Genomic DNA, 23648 nt, shown 5'->3' on the forward strand with positions numbered 1-23648 from the left:
GAGGCTTGTATTTACAAAAAGAAACAAAGGCGAGGCAGTTGCCAGTCCTGGAGGACATTGATTAGCTCTTCCTGTCATTTCCTATTCACACTCTGTATCAGTTGCATTCCAGCTCATCTGTTTTTGTGCACGATAGGATCAAATAGATTAACACATATTGTCACAACATTCACAGGTACAGGAATGAGAGGAAGCAAAAGCACAAGTAGCCATGCTAACTTTGGCTTACTAAACCATTATTGTGTTTCCATTTCTACAGTTTTAGTGTCTCAGATTGTTTGCCTGGCTCTCGTCTCTCTCAATACAAACATTTCTGCTCAGACATTTGAAAGCATATGCCTATAAACGTGTACCAAGATGCAATTAGACAGAAGGTATGCATTTAGAGCTTTGTCATAAACAGTGCTGTGAAGAAGTATTTGCCCCTTTATTTTTTGCATGCATTTGTTCCACCCAATACTTCAGATCATCAAACAAATTTCTGTATTAGGAAAAGATAATTGCAAAAATATGTCTTTTAATGATGATTTCATTTATTAGGGGATAGAACCATCCAAACCTTCCAGGTCCTATGTGAAAAGTAGTAGGCTCTATGCACAGCAGGGGGTAGTGTTTCTCTGGTGGAAAATAAGGCCGCTTTACAACTTCAGACCAGCGATACATGCTAAGCTAAAACAGAATTTAAACCGTCGTACTGCATTTATTCGTCAGTTTTTTTGTTTGTTTGTTTCAGTTGTTGATTGTGTTTACTCTTTATCATGATGGCAACCGAACATGCTAAAAGGGAGACGCCTTATGCCAAATGCTGAATGTGCGCATTTAGCTCATTGCCACCTAAGCCTAATAAATGGTTGCACCACTCTTGGCGGCAACAACTGCAAACAAGCATTTGCAATAACTGGCAAGTCTTTCTCATGGCTTTCTCATGGATTTTGTGGTTAGAGAGCAGAATTCATGGTCTGTCAGGTACGACAAGTGGTCCACTTCCTGAAGCAGCTAAGCAGCTCCAGACCATCACACTACCATCACCATGTTTGACTGTTGGTACAACGTTCTTTTTAAAGAAAACTGTGTTAGTTTTTCACTGAATAGGGACGCACACCTTCCAAAACGCTCAACTTTGGTCTTGTCGGTTCAAAGAATATTTCCCAAAAGTCTTGGGGATCACCAAGACGTGTTTTGGCAAATGTGAGATGAGTCTTTGTGTTCTTTGTGGTTTTGGCCTTGGGACTCTTCCGTGGATGCCATTTTTGCCCACTCTCTTTTTACCTCCGCCAAGGAAGTTATGTGATCGGGAGTGTTTGTTAGTTTGTTTGTTTGTTTGTTAGCAACATAACTCAAAAAGTTAACACTGTTAAAACTGTTTATTATAGACAGCAATTGAAGTGCGCTTGTCAGCGACTCCCACTGAAGGTGGCATACATTTTGTTCTGAGAAAGAGACTCAATAGAATTTAAGTTGTTAACAGTGAAAACCTATATAGTTCACTTTTTCCAAAATAAAATTCACAGGAAGGAATGGATAAGGAAACTGATAAAAAATTGAATTGATAAGAAGAATGGATAATGGCATTGATTTCAGTAAAATCATATCAAATCCCACCCCTATTAGATGTTGTTCTGGGTTCTTTTGTGACCTACTGGATGAGTTATTGATGCACTCTTGGGTTAATTTTAGCAGGCTGGCCAGTCCTGTGAAGGTTCACCACTGTTCCAAGTTTTCTCCATTTGTGGATAATGGTTTCTCCCTGTGGTTCGCTGGAGTCCCAAAGCCGTAGAGATGGTTTAATAACTCTTTCCAAACTGATAGATCTACATGACTGTTTCTCATCTGTTCTTGAATTTCTTTAGATGGTGCCAGGATGTGATGCCTTTTGAGATCTTTTAGCGTACTTCACTTTGTATGACAGCTTCTGTTTAAGGGATTTTTGATTCAACAGGTCTAGTAGTAATCACACCTGTGTGTGGTAAGTGAAATAGAACTCAGCTTTCCAAAAAATGTGGTTGATCACAGTAAATTCATGGATTTTATATGCATGGATTGTTTTGTCTAAAGCTGGAATTTGCTTAAATCTGAACATTTAAGTGTGACAAACATGACAAAAAAGCTACCATGAAGGGGGCAAATACTTTTTCACAGCACTGTATATGCTCCTATCATGGTATTATATGCAGAACTCACATTTGTTTGGGTCCTTGTTTTCTATTCTAGTGCTGGCACTTTTACATTCTTTAGTTGGCACGCAGGAATGTTTGTGGTGCAAGAAAATGATACATACTCTATGTGAAGTTGTGTGACTTCAGATCTAAGCCAGCCAAAGTGTGTCTTCATACACGGAGGGATGCTAGTAGCTGCATGTGTTTGTGGGTGAGGGGTTTGCGTGTGTGTATGTGCGCGCAGTTACATGAATAAGTGTGTATGCCCGGCAGCTGCACAGGGCCCCAGGGACAGGCCTGTGTAGATTGGGTCTCCTCAACCCACAGCTCATTAGTGGAGAGTGAAAGGAATCCACACAGATGGCTGTCAACGTTCAAAAAAGTCGGCTGCGTGAGACATGTCAATTGAGGTTTAAGTTCCTTCTGCTCATTTCTGTGACATTGCAGTATTCAAGCAATATTTGTTTATTCTACCCAAAAAGTAGAAAAACACAGAAGCCTGGTGACATCTGAAAATGTGTTTTCTAATGAGCGCTCAGACTACTGAACAGGAGCCTGCACTTGTCATTCATCACCACAAATTACTCGTTCTAACTTGACATGTTTTCAGTGCTACAGATGACGGGCTTGTCTGTTCTGCAAACACTGAGAATGGTCTGAGTTTAAACTGGAAATATGGCATTGAACAGTCCAGCAAGACAGCATGGAAAATCAATTAGATTGTTTACCTGTCAAAGTTGGAATGGAGGCCGCACAACTGTTACAGTCCCTCATCATTTTCACTGCAGCACTGTCACTAGCTTTCCTCCTGTTTTTCAATTAACACAATTGAACACACAGTTGTGATATGTGACTAGGTTTATTTGACCATGCTCATTATATGGTATACCAGAGCTAAATGGAAATCTACCCTTGAACCTCCAGATAGATGCACGATTTCAACAACTGAGATAAAAGCTCAGAGATATTTCTGCTATGACCAAGGGCCGACCGAGAACAAAAAAACACAGACACCTTTAAGGAAAGCCTGGCATATTTTGGTTGTAATTTAAATTAACCATCTGGCTGTCACCCTCACATGTCTGGTTGTTAAATTCAAAAACAAAAGGATAACAAACATGCTTGGACTCTGTAATGCATGCTCTGCATTAGCACTAACATCACTGTAAAGACAACGAGGGTTACAATAAGGGAAACCTGCTCTAACATTATTCAAACCTGCTGCTTAAAATCTGCCTCCAGTTGACAGGAGAGACCCAGAAACTGCACTCAGCTTTTTATGATAAAGTACAGGGACAAAACCAACTTGTAGAACAAACTGTCTGTGGATTAGGAAAGATCTTTAAAAAGTTGGTGGGGGAGAAGTTGACTCGCTCATTCACTGGAGTATGGATTAAAAGTTGCTCCCGACCAGAGATGCTACTCTTCAGTAATTGTATATAACAGCAATCTGAACACCACTTGAGCTGACCTACTTATGGGGCTCAGAAACTTTTTATCCTGCAGCCATGTCTAAAAATAACCCTGTGGCCAGTTTTAGATTCATCTCAATGGTAACCCTGACAGTTTTACAGAGTGCCAGTGACAGAGTCCTGTTAAGCAGCAGCAGTCTGCAAAAGCTTAACCGCTGTCCACAACATCACTGGACTCTCCTTTCACTCCTTATGACACATATCTTTCCCCACACTTGAAAATAAGAGCACTTTTAAATGGTATTAGTGAAATACTGTAACCACAGTTTCAACATTTGGTACAACCAGAGAGCTCACTTAATCAAAACTCCGTTCGCCGTTAATCCGTTTCCAAAGACGTTCATTTTGATAACAGTTTATCCAATAATTCAGTTCATAATTTGCAAATGCTGACAGTAAACATTAATGTTTATGACCATTACTGCACAATTGCTGTTATGAATATTGCTCATGCATAATTTTTGTGATTCTATGTAGATCCAACCAACCCAGCAATCACAATCTATGCATCTGTCACACCAGCAGCCAGAAAAACAGTTTAAATGTGTCTTATTTACCATTGCAGACTCTAATGTTCCAAGAAAAATGGTCTTGCTGCATCAGGATCCCAACAACCCGAAGGCCCTTTTTTCCTTCAAAATAAAAGCAGGTCTGTCTTCAAAGACAATCCCCCTTAAAACATTAAAAAACCCCAAAATGAAGTTGTGACCTGCAGTGTAAAAGTGCTTTGAGTTGAAAACGCCATACAAGCTCAAGTCCATTTACCATCCATTTATCTTTAAAGGGATATTACGGGATTTTTGAAGTTGGGCTGCATGAGGTGTTTGGCTATAGCAGTGGCATTAGCCTCCAGTGGTTTCTGTGAAAGTTGGTCCTGTGGTTATTACGAGCTCAGAGAGATCTGCAGCATAGTGACTATAGATGGGAACGTTCTTTCTGCAAAGTTTAACCAGTTTTACGTTGAAATGGGCCAAGAAAATTTGTTGGCTCACCTGTACAGTAAAACTCCTCTGCGACAGGCACTAATTAATGCTTTCTCTATTTCGTCTCCTTCCACCATGCTGTTATCCTCTGATCAGCTGTGTGGGTCTGCAGGCTTCTACAGGGAAAATAACACACACCAAGCTAAAACAAAGATAATATGAGCGATTTCAACCCAGATGTATGAACCAGAGTACACAGAAAAAGAACTTCTATGGATGGAGAGTCAGCAGGCTGAAAGAGAGAGCAGAGAAACTTCATTTGAAAGTTTTGAGCAAGAGAGATCACGAGCATGGGTTTGCGTGAAAACAAAGTACTGATCCAGGTGGGGCATGGGGTGCTCCTATTCATGTTACCAGCTAGGTCCACTGGTACCATCAGTTTCAGCATTCAATGACAGAGTCACAAAACTAAGAGGCCATTTTCTCTCAGAGTCCCAGGTAGTCAAAGTATCAGGAACAAATTAAGTCATCTAACTGAGTGGTTCCCAACCTTTTTCCTTGGGGCCCCCTCTACTCGTATCAGAAAGAAGCTAAGCCCCGACCCCCCATAACCCACTTGAAAAAACATACATTTTAAATTTTTTTATTGACAAAATCTGAACATAATCAGCATTCAAACACATGTTATTGCTAAAAGATCTCTGTATAAACTATCAAATATTACATTTATAGTGCAACTTTAAAAAAATGTAAACAATATAAAGGATCTGTTATTTACAACAATAAACTAAAATTCTCAATTTTAAATGGTAAATTTACTTTTGTAAATTTTTAACTTTAAAAACTTGAACTTTTGGAGGGATTTTGTTTAAGTTTATTACTTTTTTAACACAGAATATAATGTTTTTTTCTCATAAATATGCAACTTTTTCAACTTTCTAGTAAATGTAAACCTTTATGATCTCAAAAATTGTGACAATTTTCTAAAAAATTAACACATCCTTGTAATTTTTAAAATCTTTTAGGGTGGCTCACATACACTGCCGTACATTATGTTTCTTATTGTGTTTTTATTAAAATAAATTCAAATTCTAATTTTGACAGCATCAGAGCAGACAGGGCCCCCTCTAAGATCTTTGGCGCCCTCTCAGGGGTGCCCTGACCCCAGGTTGGGAACCACTGATCTAACTTACGATGGCATTTTTATTAGTAGTTGGTAGAAGGAAATTCAGGTGATAAAAATGACAATATCAGTAAGTGAATTTTAACAGAAGTTAAAGGTTTCAGTAATCCTTTTTCACATTAACACCCATGTTAGAAGTGGATTGGGAAAAACAGCAGCGAAATTAACCGTTACAAGGGTCTTGCCATAAATGCAAGCCTAACAAAATCATAGTAATGCAACGCTGCTATAAATTTAAAATATTTGTATTTCCTTTTTTAGCTATAGTTTTTTCTTTAAGAGCTTTGTGCAACAGATCAATATAAAGAGGCTCCCCTTTAATCAGCTACTGTGACTACAAGTAAAAGCATGCTATGAACAAACTGGTGTCATGTCCAGGCAAAATCATGTGGACTTTTTGCGTACTCTATTCTTTCCCTCAATCCTGTCTTTGTGTCTGTGTGCAGACATTCTTTCTTGCTGTACACATCGCTCCTTTAAGATGATTTGGAATTACAGGCTTTTCATACAGCACATATTATGTAGCTTGGTGGGACTCCATTAGCCTGAATCAAAGAGGACAGCAGCCTGCGTGAAGCCACACAATAATGTGGCAGCCAGTGTTTCAGCAAATAAATAACAAATCCGTTGCTTACTGTACCACCCAATGCAAACTAACTAATTAAAAGATCAAAGGCAAATGTCTTCCTAGCAGTTTGATGATGCTTTTGTGTGGAATGGTAACACTGGAGTCTCAAATACTTGGCCAAAATGAGTGTGATGCTAATGGGGATCTAGAGCGGCGAGCAGTCTCGGCTCGGCTTGCTGCTGATGGAGAGAGTGCAATTAGGGCCAAAATGCTGTCCCCGATCTGAAACTGGCCTGTGGGAAGACTAAACTGGATTTTTTGTTGTTGTGCTTCAATCTATGGTCGCCTTCCCTCACCACCTCCTTTCCTCCAGAATTCCTCCTCTCGGAGCATCTTGGGAGCGTTGAGCTCAGACAGCAGGATTAGTCAAGGATCCATCTTGAGACACAGATAATGTTTTTGCGCGCAGACTCCCCTGCTCTCCACTGGCTTCTGCTTCACTGATTAAAACTCAAAACTCCACCAGATATGGCTATTTGTTCTTAAGCTGTTTTTACCCTCCCTTTGTTGAACTGTTTTTGTCAGCCATCCTTCTAATTCAGCGCAATAACGAGTCACAAGTAGGTCAAGACAATGCTGCAGCCGGCAGTATCTTGGTCCCAAAGAGGACTGACAGCAACATGGAAGAGCCATCGGGCCGTTGAAATATGCCCTCTGGTCTTTCCATCTTGCACTGTCGAACTGAGTAAAAGTAGGTGGTGCCGCTACAAGTTTTCTCCCTCCACAATGCAAACCAATTTCAGGGTTTGTTTGAGAAGCAGAGCCTTTACCTTACAAGAATAACTTTTTTCCTTTTTCCCCGACACTCGGAGCTGCATAAGTTCAGCGCACAGTTCCCTCACGGCTTTTGAGAAACACACACCTTAACAGTTGTGCACTTGTATTAAAGGGAGTGTGTGCTTGTCGCTGCCTTACCTGTCTATCACTGTGAGTGACAGGGGAAGTGGGGGGGCGTTCAGCAGCCCAGCAGCTGGCTTCACACCTGCACAATTGCACACGCATTTCCATTGGGGACCATCGCGTTCCTCCCTCTCTGTTAGCATGCAGTGACACTTTACAAATAATTTACTTGTTCACTCGTGTTTTGCTACTTCCTTCTGGCAATTTGTTGTGAAATAATTCATACCTAAAACACAGAGAGAGAACTAGTGGAAAAAAGTCTCATATGAAGACTGCCTTTTCTCTGCACCTCATTATGGGAAATAGTGAAGTAGAGCAATAAAGATAAGGCTCACTACATACAAATAAAGTGGCAGGTTTCTGGCCTACACTGACATTCCTGTTAAGTCTCTGTTTAAACTTTCACACTTACTTAAATCAAGCAAGTTGACATTTAAATATTAATAGTCTCCACTTGTGCACATTAAACAATTACATGTTTTGTGTGATTGTCAAGTGGGGTGAAAGAGAGCCTCAATTTCCACCGCTGCTCACACACACACACACAAATGCACATTCACAGTGCTGAGGCAGGGCCAGAGCAAATTTAATTTAGAGACATTCTCTCCTTCCCTCCACATCCTGGGCTTTTAAGACACTGAAGTGACTGTTCTTCGCCCGTGTAAAAGAACCCCATTATCAAAGCATTAAGATATGATTAAACTGACATTTTCTTAAGAAAACGAAAAGAGTTGGGAATAAAGGGAAGGAGAGAACTACATATTCCAGATCTTATCTGGAGGAAGGGGGGTTGGGGGTGTACATACTGATCTTTGAAGGAGCTTATTACAGAGAAAGCTAAGAAGACAAGCACAGTGGTGTACTGATCAGAGGTATGCAAGCCAAATGCACCTGCTAGATTTCACTATCATCCGCAGAGTGTCAGTCAGTGTGGAGGCCCCTGACTAACGCTGGTGCCATCTGAATGCTGCTGAGGCCATGCGAAAAAAAAATCCAGCTTAAGCAGCCATTTTATCCAGAAGATAAAGACCATCTTACATGTTTAAATTGGAGCAAAATTAGACTTTTATGGGGTAATTTTTCATGTTTTGAGATGCTGCACACATTTGAAAAGTATATTAATGCTTTATAAAACTGGCAAATGCAAGCAATGAGGGTTGAATTAAAAGATTCTATCAGGCACTTAGGTTTTGATTTATACTTTATAAATATGTCTTCAAATTCTATTGAATTTTAAGAGGATTTCAGTGGACTGTTTCTTTATGGTAGCTTTAAGTTCTGAATATTAATCCTAAAGTCATGAGGTCCTATAGGGCTGGATGACAAGAACCAACCTTTTTTTTTTTTTCTTGCTGAATGGCCTTGCACCCATTTATCTGGAGATTTCTTTCCATAAGAAATAACCAAAAAAAAAAAAAAAAAAGTCAGAATTAGGATAAAATACATTTTTAATTCTCTTATGTAGACTTAATGATTTTAATAAGTTATCATTTGTTCAATAAGTATATTACTGTTAGTGGTTCTTATACAACCAGACGTACTGAGTATTAAAGGTCTGGCATGAATCCAGTGGTTCTCAACAGGGGGTGTGGGACCCCCTTGGGGGCCACAAGACACTGAGAGGGTGTTGCCAGATGCAAAATATAAAGAATATTCTTAAATGATTTCAAATGCTATATTTTACCCTTATTTGAAAAATATATGCATAAAATGAATTAAAAGTAAAATAAAAATATGGTAACATGGTGAGATTTACATTCTAATCAAAGTAATGTTCCTAAAAAATCCTTAAAATCTGAGTCTGCACATGCATGACTGTTCTTGAATTGCCCTGCTGTGTTCAACTCTGCTTCAATCACCCTCTAGTGGAGTCGGGGTCCTCAGTCTCTGGCACCCTTATTTTTGGGGGGTGCTGGCTGAAAAGTTTGTGAACCCCTGCTTTAGACAAAGCAACAACTTTATTGAACAGAAGTATTTACTTAACCATTTATGTAAATGAAAAAAGAGGGTTAGGCCGGTGCTCCCCAAACTGTGAGGTACTATAGGTGGGCCATTTACAAAAATGTAAAGTTAGGGCCTTCAAGATTAATCGAGTTAATCATGATAAATCAAGGTCCACAATTAGTGCACTAATTGTTTTAATCGTGATTAATCTCATGCTTTATTGTCTCTGTCAACACACTTAGGTTAGGCCACAGAAGCATCTCCATGCAGGCACAGTGATGTAAAATAAGTCCATCACTGCTCCTTAAAGTCTCATTTCACTATTAAAAAGCTAAGGCTTGAATTGCTTGTAAAAAGTTAAAAGATAAGTAAAAAGTGTCTTAAATGAGATGTCCTGTCTAAATTTGTTGGCATACCTTGTTTTGAGACATTCAACCATCTAACTTGCTTTTTCTTCCTAAAACAAGAAGTTCGGACCTTGTTTATTTGCGTTTTTGTATCTTGAAATCAGATTTTATTATGTCACATCAGGTGAATGTGGATTAAGCAAGTGTTACAAGATATTTTTGACTTAAAATCTGACAAATCACCTGCTAAGATTTTAGTTCTTGCAGTGTTAAATGCAAACCATATAATTATGGCTGTCATGATTAATCAAGTAAATTGTGACTGGGGCTGGGAAATTAATCAAAAATTAGTTTAAATCGCAATATGGTCTGCTGCAATTTTCAAATCGCAGAAGGTGCAATGTTTTTTTAACCTGAAATTTATGTCAGAATACCAGTTTAAAACTTTTTGCAGCAGCAGCAGAACTGTTATGAATTACATAATTATGCAATCATTCAAGTGTCATTTTTATACTTTTTCTTATTACATATGAGAATGGCAATTCAACACTTCATATCCAGTTGGCCTTAAGTAAAAATCATCACAACTATTTCTTTTTTCAAAATTGTTCAGCCCTTGTTAAGTCTAATATTGTGTTGGTTATCTTTTGGAAAACAGATAAGCTGAGGAACTTAAGGAATAATAGCATATCAAATCACAATTGCAATATTGGGTAAAAAAAATCTCAATTAGATTATTTTCTTAAATTGTTCAGCCCTAATTGTGACTGATCCAGGTCCATATTTAGTATAATAATTATTTTTAATTGTGATTATTCTCATGCTTTATTGTCTCTTTCAATACACTTTGGTTGGGCCGTGTTCACCGTCTCTCTTCATCCACAGTGATATAAAATAAGTCCACTGCTCCTTAATGTCTCATTTCACTTTAGAAAGAAACTCGGACAGCTCAGTTGAAAAGTCAAAGCAATCTGAACCTTGTGCTGACAAATATTTACCTTTTTACTGTCCCATTATTTCCTTTAACATCCATGACAACCTCCTTTTAGTGTGGTGAAGTTTAAGTAGGTCTGTGTCCAAACAGGAAGCCAATAACCCTTAGTTTAACACACAGAAAAATCAAAAGCAACACAAAAACAGTTCTGAATGCAGTAAGTGGAATTTTAAATTTGCGATGAACAGGGTGTGATTAACCCTGATTTACTACAGAATTTCTGAGATTAATTGTGATTAAAAGTTTTAATCTTTTGACAAAAATGATTGTAGAAATAAAAAATGAACATAAGATACTTGATTACATGTTTTTATTTTAAGACTTAGAAGTAACAACACACAGTCAGAAGTTTCTATGTCTGATGCATTCCATGGATGTCATGGTTTAACTGGTGCTGGATTTACTGGTGACTCATTAACAATTCCACCATGTCATTCCTTCCCAAATATTTAGCATTTATCAGTCTTCAGAGACATTGATGCCACTTGGGAAGAGTTTCCTGGGGCTTGGAGTATGTTTATAGAGATTAATATTTAAAAAGAAAAGTGATTTTGCCTGATAAAAACAATATTCATGGCAGTGGCTCATTTACTGCACTCTGTGACCCCACAAACACTTTCTGATTAATAAGAATGTCTCTGAAAGCCGATTATTTCGCTTTTTATGAAAAAAATTTCTGATAAAAAGGGAAATATTTGTGTCTCATGTTCTGGTTGCACAAGGGTTTTGATGGGCCTCAGTAGATTTTAGGTCTCGGACTGGGCTGCAGAATACCGAAGTTTGGAAAAGACTGGGTTAGGCTATGAGATATGTGTGTATTTATAACCACATAGCTTTTGGTTTTGATAAAAACAAGGGATATCAAAAGATTACATTACATCATGATTGATCTCAGAATTTCTGTAGTTAATTGCTATTAATTGCACCCTCTTTATTGCCTTTTAACACTCCATCTTGCATTTTATACTGTTTTGGTGTCATTTTGGATTTTCTACTGTCTTAACCTAAGGGTAATTGACTCCTTGTTACAGACCATTTAGAGGTAGAACAAAGATATAAACAAGGACTTAATCATGGAAAAAAGAACTTGCTATGGATTGAAAATGAAAGAAAAGACCATTTAAAAGGTCACATGACTTCTGACTTGTCCACTGAGCTGTCTGTGAGTTTTTAAAGTGAAATGGCATGAAGACTTGGTGGTGGAGCTGACACGCCTTAACTAAAGTGTGTTGAAAGGTACAATAAAGCATGCAATTAAACACACTTATAACATATTCATGCAACAATTATTGACCTTGATTAATCATGATTATTTTGATTAATCTTGACAGCCCTAATAAAGGCACAATAATATTGTATTTGTATTAGGCCTATCAAGCTTAATCACCTTAATCATGATTACCTGAGGTTCACAATTAGCGCACAATTATTTTTTAATCGCATAAAGTCTCCGACTTTAAAGTCAAGCCACGTCAATGTCTCCCTGCAGCCACAGTGATGTTAAATATGTCCACCCCTGCTACTTAATGTCTCATTTCACTTTAAAAAAAATGAGCACACAGCTCAGTTGACATGTCAGAGTCATTTGACTCATACTATCAAACATTTGCCTTTTCACTGTTACCTTATTTTCTTAAATAGCCATAAGAAGTTCCTTTAAGGTCAAGTTAAAATCTGCCATCTCCCTATAAAAGCAGCACTGTATCCAAACAGGAAGTCAGCTGCAGTTAGTTTAAGACAGTAGAAAAATCCAAAATAACACTGAAACCGTTTTAAATGCAAACTAGTGGGGCGCTGGTGTGGCTCAGTAGGAGCAGGCAGCCTTGACTAGTGTCTGTGGTTCTGTGGCACTGGTTGCAGGATCAATTCCCAGTTTGGTGCATGTCTTTGCCCAATCCTCTCTCCCCACATTTCCTCTCTCTCTTGAGCTGTCCTATCAAATAAAGGCAAAATTACCCCAAATAATAATAATTAAATGCAAAGTGGAATTTTAAAATGTGATACAAACAAAGGGTGCGATTAATCACAATTAACTACAGATATTCTGAGATCATTTTAACCTTTTCACAGCCCTGATTTGGACATTTAATTTTTTCAACAATCAGCTGAATTAAGTAACTTACGCTTTTTTATGTTGAACCAAACATGGAGCAGAACCTTTCAGGCTTTCCTCCTCCATCTGACATTATTTTTGATATTTCTGTCATTTATTCATTTAACATAATATTATAGCAGGCTGTCAGTGTTGAATGACTTACAGGATCCCCACCTCTTGTAATTTTTTTACCATTCTAGAAAAAATGAGTACAAATATGTCACAGTAATGTTCAGATATGTTATAGCAACAACATACAATAAATATTCTTTAAGGTTTAATTTAAAAATCTTTGCTTAAGTTACTTCATCAACATCCTCTGAGTAATTCCTGTCACAAACATCACCGTCAAACTGACTACTGTACATATTATTTATAAAATACACCTCATGGTGTTTACCTTAGATAGAATGTTGCACAATCAGTCACATTACATGGATTTCTTTTTTAACACATTTCTCTATCAGTGTCAGTGCAGTAAATATGGATTCATATGGAGCTCCTGCACTACAGACACATATTGGTGTAATTTTTGAGAAGAAATTGTATGTATAAAGTGAAACCCTAAAAATCAGTTATAACCCATCAAACATTATTTAGAGCACATAAGACACAGAGACCAACATCAATAACAAACACAACCAGATTTGTTCTAGAGGCTGGTGGGCTCACCATCTCTCTGCTGAAACTATCAGTTTGTTATGAAAATGCATTTTAAAAGGAGACAACACAAAACGCTTATCTATTTAATTTTTTTTCAACAGTACTGACCAGGGACTGGAGGCAGCACCCCCTCATATTTGCTTGTTGTCGTCCCCACAACCAAATAAAGCCCTTAGTAGATACGGGGCTTCAGGGTGGTGTGCATGAATGTCAGGATTTTCTTCTGAGGCTTCCAACAGAAGCCGAGGTATGCTCAGCATGTGATTTGAAATCTGTGTAATTTTTTGAAAGGCATCACATAATCAGAAGGAGTCAAAAAGCCTCCTGGCAGTAATTGCCTTTTGGCCAAAGACAGACAGTACAACACTTTGCAATCTTTCCTTGCAGATTTCCAACAAATAAAGTGAAGAATGAATGTGTGATGCTGAAATTTGTACCCCTGTCTTTGTTTAACTGAATCAATGCTCTGAGAACTATAAATCACAATTCTATCCTTAGTGCATCCTTGCTGGTTCTAAAATCCAGGATAAAGCAAAGATTTTTAAGATTTTTCATGGACAAAGTGTTGGATGAAAAGGACTGCTTTTTGAATATCTTCATCCAGAAGGCGGAATCTTTATGTACTGTACATCTATCCACTTGATGTGGAGCCAGCTGCCATGTTGTGTGGGGAAAACAAGCAATATACTGTCAAAAGATCTGAACTGAGATATACAGACATTTTGATTTATAGTCTGATCAGCTATCTTCTGCGTGAGCAGCATGGTACACTCTTGATTCTTCTCCTTTAATTATCCCGTCTCTTCCTGCAAACAGAGTCCACTTTCATTCTTCCTCTCCTTTTTTAACACTTATTTCCCTCTCTCTTCCCAGGCCTTTAACTTTTCTTCCTGTTCTGCATCCCAGCTCGCATCAGGAGTCTGGTTTGAACAGGATCATCATCAAACCAGACCAGGATGGAAAGAGGGGGGGTAAGGGGAAGACAGCATCACTTTAAAGCAATCAGAGAGGAATCAATGAGCAGCTCAACATAAAATAAAAGTCTCCCTTCCCCACCCAGGACTCCTCTCCTTCCTTTTTCACAGTTTGTAATAATTAGGAGGGAGGGAAAGTGCACGGTGTATTACGTTGCCCAATCTGTGGAGTTGTTGCTGATTTCCGCAGCTAACTCAACACACTCCTGCTGTGTTAATAATTCTGACCTCTGCTTAATTAAAATAACAGACCATCCTCCACAGAGGAAAAAAGAAGCAATTTGAGAATTATTCTAACTAATCGCTAATTAAGATTTAGCAAAAACAACAAGAAACCCGTCAAGGAAGATGTATCTATTTTTAGAGAATATTCCAAGGAAGGAGCGGCTGCATGTGGGCACTCAGGGAGAAAAGTTACTGTCTGTCATGGGGGAGCAGTGTAATGGCTGCTCTATTAACTATGAGAAAGCATGTCTTTTAGTTGTAACCGTGCTTCAGTAACACAGTATAAGTGGTGCAGAAACAAATCCTTCAAAAGACTAAATGATCACGTTAACAAGGGCTTTTTAGGATCTGAGGTTGCCACAACCTTTTTGAAAGAAAAGTCATAGCAGTGCCTCATTAATTGCTCATTTTGTAGTGTTGCTCTTTTGACCGAATAAGGTGAAAGGGGCCAGAAAGAGTCACAACAAAATGATTGTGCTGTAATAACTGTGTCTTCTCTTTAGTCTTGAATCTTGGCCCCTGCTGCCGTGAGGGCTGTAATTCTGCAGCAAGGAGTGTTAAGAGGATATCATTATCATGTGTTTCCGAGTAAGCTGCAGATTTGGTTAAATATAGTAGCATTTTTTTTCTTTTTTTGTTTATTCTCCTTTTCAGTTTTGCATTAAAGCTGGGTCAAGCCGACCCCTCCCATGGCATTTCTTTTCAAACAGAGCTGCCAAAGCGCCTCCTCTGCCGCAAATGTAGCCAATATCGATGCCATGCTCAAAAACTGATTGAAAGGAGTCTTACATGTTTCAAAGCATGCTGGGAGCTGGGGGCCAGGCGAAAGCCCAAAGTATTAAAGCTGAGATAGTCACCAGCATGCTATAAAAAGGCAACATATGCCCACAAGTCCAGAGCAATCGGTGCTGTGATTCCAAAGATGTTTTATATGTCAGTATGTTTTTGTAACTCCTTGTTGTACTTTTATGACAAATGTCTGTCTGGATTGGGTGTATTTAGAACAAAAGTGGACTAAAATTCTTATTTTTTATGTTAAATTTTGCTTTAATAAGAAGCTGCACATACATGTTTTAAAGTTAAAGAGCATTTTTAGCACCAATTTGATTTTCTTTTATTAATTTGACTTATTTTAAAGTATCCAACATTCTTTAAATTTTCTTGAAAGCTTACAGGTGATTTATTATAATTTTTTAAGGATGTAACTTATGCATAAGAATCACAACAATGTCAAAAAACTAAAAGAGCAGATTTTGAAGGACATGGCAGCGCTGGTGAAGACTAAAAGACGTGACACTGCATAGTAAGTTAATTAATGACAGTATGATTTCATGAATCCCATTTTATTCTGCGGATCTCTTTTGAACAGAGGATTTGTGAAAAGAGATTTTTAATTAGTCTAAACGAATGAGTGAGAAGTGTCTTGATTTTTTCGACTGATATCTGTAGTTTATCAGAAGATGATAGAGAAGAAAACTCCTCATTCATCCAAATCCCCACAGAGTCCCCATTGTTATCTCAATATACTGTTCGTCTCTAAATCTGAGAGCATAATAGAAATTCTGTGGTGAAGTATGGAGCTGCACACTACGTTTGCATATTTATTCAGCTGTCATATCTATCTGAGCAGATCATCAGAGGAGATAAACTAAAGAGATGAGGGAATAATGGCTCTCGCTGAGAGGCTGTCGAATGATACAAGCATATTCCTGAAAAACACCAGGAACTGGGTAAACAAAAATGAACTCTACATGCAATCCAAAAGGAGCTGTGGTTAATGACGGTGATGATAATAAGGGTGAGGAGCTTTGAATACAGTTTTACAGATGGAAACTTTTCAGGAGTAACTATGCACAAAAAAAATTAAATGAAGTCCTAAAAATAAGCTGAAGAGCATACATTCATGCCTGCATGAAGTGATCAGTGTGTAAAAAAAAAAACACAACTTACACAGATGTAACAAGGATGGGTAAAAGAGGCTTTAAACACTAGACAACCTTTGTGGAAAATGTTCCTGAAAAGAACACAGTCCCTGACATTTAGTGAAAGAAACCTAAGGTCAAGCTGCTGATACCTCTTGTGAAAAACCAAATTACACATTATCAGGGGAGCAAAGAGACGCAGCGAAAATGTTCCCTTTGATTTACACTAGATACATGCAAATAGCATTTTTTAACAGCATGTACTGTATGTTGCACTTGTTGGAGACAGTGACCTTTTATTTCATCGCTGCAACACTTTATAGACGCTCATCTGCACGCGAGGGTATCACAGGAACCTCGTGTCATCTCCCCCTTAATGCATATGTACGCCACCCCCGATGAGGACAGTATAGGACAGTTAATTGAACAATATCCAGAAAGTGACAAGAGGACAGCAGAGGGGAAATCTCTGCTCAACGGTGCCATCTAGCGGTTTCCATGGCGACCTGGGCCGCGCTACAGTACACAGCGAGCTCTCCTCTACAGCAAAGGAAGTTTGGATAACAATTATCTGTTGTATTTGCATTAATGTGATTGCTTTGTCTGCAGACTCATCTGACTGCAATTATAAAGAGTAGCATTAAAACACTAATTAATTAACTCAATTGTGAGTAGATTGATTAATTCTAAACAAACATGAGATCGCAGAAAGCAAATGAGCTCTGGAGTGCCGATGCATCTGGGAGTGCTGCTGCAGAAGACATTTTGATTATCTGCAGACACATGTAGTTGCAAATCTTTTAATTAACACAAATAGATAGAGGGAGTGAGTCGGTTGCGGAACTATCCTGCTTGTTACTTGTAATCATAATTTGGTAAGTTTTAAAAGAATGAGTGTGGACTGTGGGCTTGAGACAGTGATCGAGAGGCAGCTCAATTATTCCAAAGTTTGGGTGCGCATGTGTGTGGGCGTACGTGAGGATGTGTACGTATACAGTGTGTTTGCGCGCGCGCGCGCGCGTCTTTGCATTCGTGTAACAAAATGGGTCTTGACATGGAAAGTCATCACACAAAAAGAGATAATCAAATTATGATCAAAACATAGCAGATGGTCACATAAATCATCCATTCACACGTTGGACTGGTGCCTCCGTAGCAGAACAATGAATCACTGCCTATCAATGCTAGAATCCAAACATAAGGGCTGTAATGAATACAAAAGTCTCTTCATGTTATTTTCTACCCATCACATATTAAAATGCTGAAATATTCACCATCACCCCCATATTTTAAATATATAAATATGTATTTTTGTTAAATATCTATATGACATTAACACAGTTAAAAGTGTAACAGCAGCATAATGTGATTTTAATTGCAAACATTTTATCTCCATCAGTAAAATATTTTCTCCTTTATTAAATCATATTTCATTTTTTGTGCAAATGCATGCATGAGCCCTCTGTATCCACAATAATCTGAACCTCGACTAGATTTTAAAAAGGAGCAGTGTGTCGAAGCTGCCTTTCTCAGTGTGCTGTCAGCATCTGCACATGCAGAAAAGCCTAATCAGAGAGATACCAGTAAAGTGCATGTAATACTTTAGAGATTTAATGCAGTTTTTAATTGGATAGAGGCCCATTATTTTTCAATACAGAAAGGGCACTGAGGCACATAAAGCTCTTGAATATTTTTGCAAATCGTGTTCAACAGCATAATGATTAACCATGGCTCTAAATTTGCCTCACAAAATGAAAAGCAAACTTCATGCAAGGCGTAATTTAATTGTTTCCCTTCACATTTTCTGCCTCCCATTGTTGGAAGCTTAACATTTTTAGAGTCTGCTTAACAGCTGCCTTGTGATGCTTGAGCTGCAACAATGACTGACAAATGTTTTGAAGTAGCTGCAGACTTCCCAGTGTCTTCAAAGGCCAAGTGTCAGGGATTCGAACATCATTTGTCTTACTTGAAGACTTATTACGTGGATATTTATTTTCTAGTTTGAAAATTATTATTACATACATCATTCTGTTAATGTAACATTTAACAGTGATGAATCAATTCATTCACTTTGCCACATCATCCACTCAATGTTCAAATTATTTGTAATATTACATACAATGTAACATATGCCAAAAATATATGTGGGTTTTTTATAAAGATGCTAAAATTACCCTTATCCAATATTTGCACTGTATTTATATTTGAAACATATGCAACTACATTTTACCACAAAACGACTACAAATTAGAAATACATTTGTTTGTCTTTGCAAACATACTGCACATTAATAATTGCATGTCTTTTTCTTCTATATAGATGTTTTAGCAGTCAGAGCAGCGAGTCACATTTCAGTTTCAACCTGAGGGAAACACTGCCATCTGGGCGACAATTAGTGGTAATGCAATTTTGAAATATTGGTTTGTGTGCTTGAATATTCAAAAGCCAGAACAACTGCAAGAATCGTGTTATTGTATGATTCATCATGTGGATCAATGACAATAAAAGCATCACTTATGCAAACATTATTAATGGAAATAACGGTGGATAACAATGAAACTGCTGTTAACAAGGTCAGACTATTTTTAATAAGCAGAAGGTTGTGTTCAAGAACAGCAAGAGTGCATGATGATGCAAGGAACAGAGTTAGATAACTGAACTCAGAGAGTGATACATTCCCAATCTGTGGAGTTTGTGCTCATATTTGTCACACTGCGATTTCCAGGTTTGGTGTAGGTATAAAGTCAAAAAAAGTAAAACAGTAACTTGTAACTCAGAAACTTTAAAACCACTTAGAATTCCTGGTGAAATGAGTCCAAGGCTCCTGCCCAGGTATACCCAGATTAAACTGAATGTGGTGTTTTAACTATCTGGAGTTCAAGGTGTCTATAGAAAGGTAACACTCTGAAGTTTCTTCCATGTCAGACTCACTGTAGCTGCTACTGGTATTGAGTAATACAACAATAAATGTTGTTTTTTTTTTCTTGTTTGAATTTGTATAGTGAAATAGGGGTTCTCAAACTTTTTTAGACCATGACCCCATAATAAAGGCGCCAGAGACTGCGGACCCCCACTGTACCTGAAGGTAGATGAAGCATACTTGAACACAGCTGTCCACATTCTGCTAACATGCTAAGGATTTTTTCAAACATTACTTTGATTTCAGCATAGATCTAACCAAATGAGCATATTTTCATTTCATATTTAACTACTTTTAAGTATATATTTTATGAAAATGTGTCAAATATACAATTTGAAATAATTAAAAATATTCTTTTGTTTTTGGGAAGGTATCCGGTGCTACATCGCAGTGTCTCAGGACCCTCTCCCTTGGTTGAGAACCACAGGTGTACATGACTGTAGCTAGGAGGTATCAGCTGGAAAACTCTACTGGAGTAAAGCATGAAGCCTTAGTGGGTTCAGGGTCAAAGGTGATCACAGTAGAAGACAAAATGAGGATTTTACACCTGCTTTGTGGGGAAAAGTCCAGGTGTTTCAAACTGGCTCCAAAACGGATCGAGGTTGGCAGACATTTTTCTATTTAACATTGCTAATAAATGACTGGAAAAAGACATTATTACAGTAGATAAAAAAACAGTTCATGGATCTTTATGAGTGTAATTATGTTTTAGGACTACATTTTTGACTGGGGACTCTCTGGTGCAACAGGACTGTTTGTGATGGAATATGATCCGGAGAGCCTCTAACGGTGAGTTGTGCCACTTTATTATTGTTTGTTTGTTGTCTGACAAATGCATTAATTTTGACTACTTTGTGATTTTATCCTGATATGCTTTACCTGGCCAGAATCCTGAGAATTGGAGCTTTTTGCCGGTATATGACATGTTATATTTACATTTGGAAAATAACTGAATAGTTGTAGAAAAATCTGCTGGTGGACTCTTGGAATTCTATGGGGTTAAAATCACATCACTGAAAGGAGGAGTTATTCATCGATGTGTTGTTCCCTCTATGCCCTTATGCCATGCTTTGTGAGGAGAACAAGCTGGGGCTTGGTGGGAGTGCTCTGTGCTCAGTTACCTTCCCTGTTTGCTTACTCAACAGATGCACAGCACCATCATCTTTAGGTCCGTTTATTGCTGGTTGATGCAATAAACATGTGCAGGAGGACTGTGTAGAAAATGATCCAGCAGGTTAAATTCAGTGAGCTTGGATGCTGTTACTGATTTTGTTAGGAGTTGGAGTAAGTTAAAAGCATGTACATTAGACCACAGTTTATGCATTCTTGTAAGTAGCTCCATTTTTAGCTCCTTATGCAGCGTGTCACTTGTCTCCCCTTAGATATTTATTGTTGCTTTTAAAAAAACAGGTTACTAAAGAACAGACAGGGTAAAAAATAGATGCTTTTGACCAAAAAGACAAGCAAGTCCAACAAGATTACATTCAAACGAAATCTAATAAGATAAGGTTCTTTCATTTACTAAAAAACTCGCTTTCTCCTCCACCAAATGAGAAATATTACAGCTACAGCAATGACAAAATGACACATTTATGAGCTTACTTTTTCCTTTTCATATCTCTAACCCACATTTACCGAAGCCGCAGAATGATGTTTGAAGTTTAGCACAAACACAGTAAACAAGCCTCTTCCTGCCTAAGCAGAGAGCACTGATAATCTTCCTGAGCACGATCTTATGTCACTTTTTTATGCCCTTCTAATGCCAGAGCTTTACCATGTCAACACTCACTGTATGTGAATGCAGTCGGAAAAGAAAGTGACATCTGTGTTGGTTTGTAGTGCTGGTAGAGGAAATAAAATGATAACAACAGCCTTCCTCTAAATCCAGCAGAATGGCAACTTTCCTCATTCAGCAACACAGACACTTTTGAGGAGATGCCATTGCTGCCTCATTGGTTTTTCACTCCCTCTGATTACTCCTCTCATCTTATGTAAATCCTCTTAAGTCACATGTTATTGTTTATTGCAACTGTGAAGGTTAGGTGTTCCTAAGCCCTGTGCGTGCGCTTATCTCACCAGCGCATGCATCTTTGTCTCTCCAATGTGTCTTGTTTTCCTAATACACTAATGGATGAGAAAAGTTGTCTGGACTGATGCGGTGCAGACAACCAATCCACTGCAGTAAAATGCTAATCTCTCCCAGTGGCTAACAACTCTTCATGAAAGAGAGGCAGTTTCATGCTCCAGGGATATCACAGCATTATCAGAAGCCTGGCGAATTTGGGGATTTTTTTTTTAAATAGTAAATATAAACAATTCCTAAGCACGCAATTACATTTTGGACCAGTCAGCTTCCCTGCTTCAGTGTAAAGGAACTCATGTTTGTGTCTTAAATCCTGAACCAGTTGATAATGGCTGTAGATTTTCAGAAAAATTTCAGTTAAGCAGGAGATCTAAGAACAGATGAGGGAGGTATAATGGAGCTGTGGGCCTGTTTCAGTAGAAGACAGGTGCTATTGTTAGTATTACATGTTTTATTCTTTAACATGGTGCTGTAAAAGTTTTGGCTGTGACTGAGAAAAAGAGTCAAACTGTGCTGACTGTAAAAGTGAAACCATATGATGTATATTCCAGGGGACATTACTGGTTCCTGATCAAAGATAAAAGAATACATGGCCAAACAGTTACTGAAGCACCACTGGCACGTTGCTCATCTGTCACATTCAGGATTCAGTGGGCATATCAAAAAAATGACTCTGACTGTAATTCAATGAAATGACTAATACTGAAAACACTAAGAAAATATATAGAAAAGAAGGAGGGCCAGACCAGATTTAAAAGAAAAAAGAAAAACAAATAAAAACAAGTGCATAACCCATGCTGTGCCTCTATCCAATAATTGCAGTGATTTTGAATTATGTGTTCAAAACTAACTCAATAACTACACAGAAGATTCCCACAGGTCCCTGAATCGTGGATATTTGGAGACTTTGAGTTACTAAACATGAGTTAATCTGTTAAGTGTTTTATTTTCTGCAGGAACTGCTGGTAAAAAAAACACACATTTGAATTAAGTGGAGTTCTGACCCCCCTCTCCAACACAGGCTCAATGAATCAGCATCATACTAGACTCCAAAGAGGATCCTCTGCTGTGTCAACCTTTTATGACCTACCATAGAACAAGTCTGCCAGGGCACATCTTTACATTTTACTGTAGTGCCATTTTTTTGAGTATTTGAATTGGCTATACATCAATACAACCCTTAGAACCAAAATTTTAATGATATTTATGTGATAAGTCCATAATAACAATTTAAATAGCTCAAAAGTACAAAAAAAAAAAAAAAGAAACACAAGAAAAGTGAAAACAATTTTTTTTAAATGTCCTAAATACAGAAATGTCACAGACGTATCCCTAAAAATTGTGATTGTAAAAAGTTGCACAAGATTATTTTAAACAACAACAAAAAATATATATATATATATTTTGAGTATGTTTATAACTTTTTTGAAATACACTCATCTGTATGACCTGTGGTAAAATGAAAATAAAAAGAAATTGTGCTCAATTTGCAAAAAGACAGCAACTTTTTTAAAAAATAAATTATTTCCAGTAGTGCAATCAAATCTCTAAATGTGGCAGATATTTTTGAGCATATGTTTGCAGAAGACCATGTTGAAACAATAAGTGCAACTTGTAACCTGCAAGAAAACATCACATATAGCCTAGATTATATTATATTGTTTTTGATGTGTGCACTTTATACTAAATTTCTGCAAAAGAAGGAAGGATATTTCTAGAAGAAAGCAGTACTCTGGAACACATTGAATGTGTGATGTGTTATTGTTACTCCTCTGTTTTTTTATGCAAAAAGAATTACTGCTCTATCTCATTTGATTACAATTCTACCTGAGGTTAAAATATATTGTTTTATTGAGGTCGAGATCTCTTTTACAAGGGTGACCTGGCCAAGAGGTCAGCAGCACAGGTCATACATATTCAAGAGACAAATAATAAACAATATGTTAGAACAAACAATAAATAACAATTAGAGGTAGATCACATTTCAAAGTGCAGCAGTACGAATCACAATAACAATTTAAAAACACAAACACTGTTCCAAGGTCTCGCATTGTCATTGGATATGCAAATAGGAGCGCCGGCGATCCCTTAGATTTTAAAGGGTTAGGAAAAGACCAAATCACAATCTTCAGGTTAAAATGTGGAGCTTTCATAGATATATTGCCTCAACTAAAAGGGCATGACTGTTGCTTTCTTTTTGACCCTTGAATATTAAATTT

General features: G+C 37.7%; 1 long non-coding RNA gene across 4 annotated transcripts in view; it reads left to right on the forward strand.

Moving 5' to 3' along the window:
• Positions 1-14353, forward strand: part of LOC121514051 — a 36459-nt gene extending 22106 nt beyond the window's left edge. For all 4 annotated transcript variants that reach the window (XR_005992256.1, XR_005992255.1, XR_005992253.1 and 1 more), the window contains one exon: positions 14179-14353. This is a non-coding gene — a long non-coding RNA (uncharacterized LOC121514051). The remainder of the gene's footprint in view (positions 1-14178) is intronic.
• The last annotated feature ends 9295 nt before the right edge of the window (positions 14354-23648 follow it).

This window comes from Cheilinus undulatus, linkage group 8, assembly GCF_018320785.1.
Source record: "Cheilinus undulatus linkage group 8, ASM1832078v1, whole genome shotgun sequence".
Classification (NCBI taxonomy): domain Eukaryota; kingdom Metazoa; phylum Chordata; class Actinopteri; order Labriformes; family Labridae; genus Cheilinus; species Cheilinus undulatus.